The sequence below is a fragment of the Marmota marmota genome, unplaced genomic scaffold, assembly GCF_001458135.2.
Source record: "Marmota marmota marmota unplaced genomic scaffold, marMar, whole genome shotgun sequence".
NCBI classification, from domain to species: Eukaryota; Metazoa; Chordata; class Mammalia; order Rodentia; family Sciuridae; genus Marmota; species Marmota marmota.
Window position 1 is genome coordinate 12,462,994 of NW_026000241.1, and position 3,897 is coordinate 12,466,890.

Sequence of the window (3,897 nt, forward strand, 5' to 3'; positions counted from 1 at the left end):
CCTTCCCCCGGCCCCGCCCGCCCCGCGCCGCCACCTGCGGGCGGCCCTCCAGGATGCCCCGGGCGCGTCTGAGCCGCGCGCAGCCGCTCCCCTTCCGCCTCTCCAGGCAGCCCTCTGCCACCCAGGTGCTTTTTACCGGCGCCGCCGGGCACGTAGAACTGTCCTGGAAATATCTGGGTCGAGAAAAGCTTATCGCATCTCTCCTGAGCATTTATTTACTTCTGGCACTTCTCGGTGTCGATCTAAGAGTCAAAGCAAAGAATGGGACTCCGGCGACCTGTCCCGCGCTCGGGGTGTATGTAGTGAATGCAGTGGAAATCCGGACGCTGGGTTTCTGTAGGGTCGGCTGTCCCCAGGGAACGCAACTGTCAGGCTTACACCTTGGGAGTACTGACCTGGGAGAGGGGGAATGCGGCCCGGCAATCTGAACAAGATGCCACCAAAGAGTAAGGGTAAAGATGGGGTTGGGCAGAGGAGGGGAGCTCAGGAAACGGTCCAGGAAGTGAGCGCTCCCAGGCCACACTCTTATGCAAATCACTTGTGGACGGTTTAATGGGAACAGCCCACATTAGATCATTTCCAGTTGAGGCTGCCTAGTCTAAGTCTCCAGCCTCATCTCTGCTCAGAGAATCTACAGGACATTGGGAGGACTTGGAGAGGACTCAGACAAGAACCTAAGACGCAAGGAAACTAAACCCTACAAAACTTAATTTCCCATACTGGAAAAAGATCTGAGATCAAGTAAATAGTAAAAATTGATTGTGGGGAGCTTAATAGATACTAACTCTAAGGAGAATGTTATTGAGAACTAGATTTTTGCCTGGAACCTGTCGACTTGCTTATTAGTAGCAAAGGGGAAATAGTAACTATGCAAAAGCGCAGGTGGACAACATCTTGACTGGGCAATTCAAGGTTAACGTTACCAATGATAGCAGATGGGTATCATGTCGTTGGGACACATCACTTCTGCAGTATACTCAGGAGAATGCATAGCCTGAATCCAATGATGATGAAACCTCAGAAAAACCTAAAATGAGGAACATCTACTAAAAGGGGGTGGAGGCCGTATTCTTCAGTGTCATGAAAGACAAAAGAAATCTTGAGAAGTGTTTCAGATTTTAAAAGTGCCAGAGTGTAACAACTAAATGTGTTACCTGCACTAGATCCTGAATGGGGCAGGAGGAAGTGTTATAAGGGACATTCCAATTGATAAAATAGAAATCCATATGGTAGACTGAGGTATTGGATCAATGTTAAATTTACTAACGTTGATATCTTATACTGCATTTATATACAAAAATGTCTCTATTCTTAGGAAATACACACCGAAGTATCATTAAGGGGTGAAGGATCATGATGCAAGCAACTTAGCTTACATTATTATAGGAGAAAAGACATCTTGAGAGCAAAAGGTGATAAAGCAAATAGGCAAACTTTTATCGGTGCTCTGGATACAGGGTGCATTGATACATTTCTGTAAGTTCAAGTTCGTTTCTAAACCATTTTGAAAAAAAATCGAGTGGGGGCTGAAATTAGGTAGGAAAAAGGTAGGTGTGGTTATAAAAGGGATCCTGGGACTTTGGAACTAAGTTTCTTGATTATGGTGAAGTGATAAAATTGTGTAGAACTTGGACACATATGATTACAAATAAAACCGGAGAAATCTGAATAAAAAGGTGAGTTTTATCAACATACTAATTGTGACATCATACTAAGGTTTTGCAAAATATAATCACTGGAGGAAACAACACTAAGCAAACTATTTTTTCTAACAACCGAATGTGGATCTACAATTATCTTGAGAAAAATTTCAGTTACAAAATATCATCAAAAATGTGCTAAGTTTGTATGTAAACAGGTGTGACTGCCTGAGAATGTACAAGAGTAAATAGGCTACAGCTGTCAGTCTCATAGTGGGATTAGAATAGACATGGTGCTATAACCAACAGAGAAGGTTTTAATGAGTGGAAAATAGACTATCTGAAATATACTGACAGATTAGATTCCTTCCAGTTCCGTAATTTAAGAATACTAAAGCCAGGGATGTCTTTTGAGACCATTTCATTCAATCTTCTCATTTTTAGGAAACTGTGGGCAGAAAAGTGGTACATGACCACACAAGAATAAAATTAGTGGTAAACCCATAACTACAACTCTTGTTCTATGCTCTTTGCACCTTCACCAGCTGCCTGTCACTTCCTATATATGCATTCAGTCAAGGTTGGTACAGAATGTTGAAGTCTTTCAATTCATTTGAGTGCCTGACAGTGGCCTTGTTCCAGCACAGGGTTCTGACATCTGGCTTCCAGCACCAATTGAAGGATATGTAGATCCTACCCCTGAAGAGGAGGGGCTAGTTTCCCTCTCTCTTACCCCAGCTGGGAGGAAGCAGGTGGCAGGCAGAACCCTCTTGAGTGAGTGGCCCAGCTCTAAATCTGCCCAAGCTCAAGAGCTAGTTGGAGCGTCTGCTAACCTGCTGCTGCTGGAAGGCAAGGTACAGGGAACACATCCCAGGAAGGAAGCAGAATGGCTACATCAAAGAGAAAACAGTAATTTCCTTGGCATGTCCCGGCTTTATGCAACATCAGGCAGAGGTCTCTGCAACAGAAATGACAGGCTTCTCTTGAGCCACTGATAGCCACTGTATTCTTTTGTTGAATCAAATAAAAAATCAACATACATTTATTGATATTTGCCAGGCTCTGAGTTAGTGACCGTGGGAAGACACACAAAGTATATCTGATTGTGCCATTTAGGAACCTGAAATGCAACCAGAGACCCAAGGTGAAAATGAAGAAAATGACTCAACAAAAAGAGATACCTTGGGTTCCCCCCAAAGCAATATTGGAAAAGGACTTACAGACAAGAAGTTTCTTATGAGAAGTGAACCCATGGAATAGGGGTGGAAAAGGGAATTTGACGCAGAAAGGATGAAATAGTGAAAGAGAGAAAGCCTATTCTAGAGTATATAAACTCTTTGAGCAACTGGGACTTAGTCCCATGGACTAAGAATTCTGAGGAACTGGGGAGAATGCAAGACTGAATATGGAGTATTTACCCACCAACTCCAGTCTCAAATGGTTGCTGAACCAAAAAAAAAAGGGGGAACTAAGGTGTGACATGAGACATACATCAAAGATACCTGAGTCACCAGCAAAAAAGTATCCTGTGGTCTGGGATTTTTGTCTACTTACTTCATTGCTGCATTCCCAGCACCAAATACAGCTCCTGGCTCATAGTAGATGCTCTGTTAGTAGACACAGAATGAATGAAATGGTAGTGTGGATCAATAACAGAAAAAAAAATCATAAAAATTTGTTGCAGACATGGTGGCATATGCCTGTAGTTCCAGCATTCAGGAGATTAAGATGGGAGAATCAGTTGAGCCGAGAAGTTGAAGACAACTTAGCAACATAGCCTAGACAACATAGCAAGACCCCATCTCAAAAAAAAAAAAAAAAGAAAGAAAAAGTTGCATAAGTTATTTTTCAACAATATTTTATATGTGTGCAGACACTGGAAGAGGCTAGGCTAATAGAATAGTGAACAAAACAGGTACATTCCTGCCTATAGTGGGCCTTTTGTCCAGGAGAGTAGTTCCATAATATCATACACATACCCATATTCAATCAGCTTGTGAGAGGCGCTGAGAATAAAAGGATGTAGGCAGCATAAATAGGATAACAGGAGGATTATGATTGATTAGTGGATCAGGGGGACCTGTCTAAGGAGATGACATTTAAGATTCAGAGGAAGATCAGGAGCCAGTCATACAAGGAGAAAGGGTAGCATCAGACCCAGACAATAAGATAACAAATAACCCAATCAACAAATGGGCCAAGGACCTGAACAGACACTTCTCAGAGGAGGACATACAATCAATCAACAAGTACATGA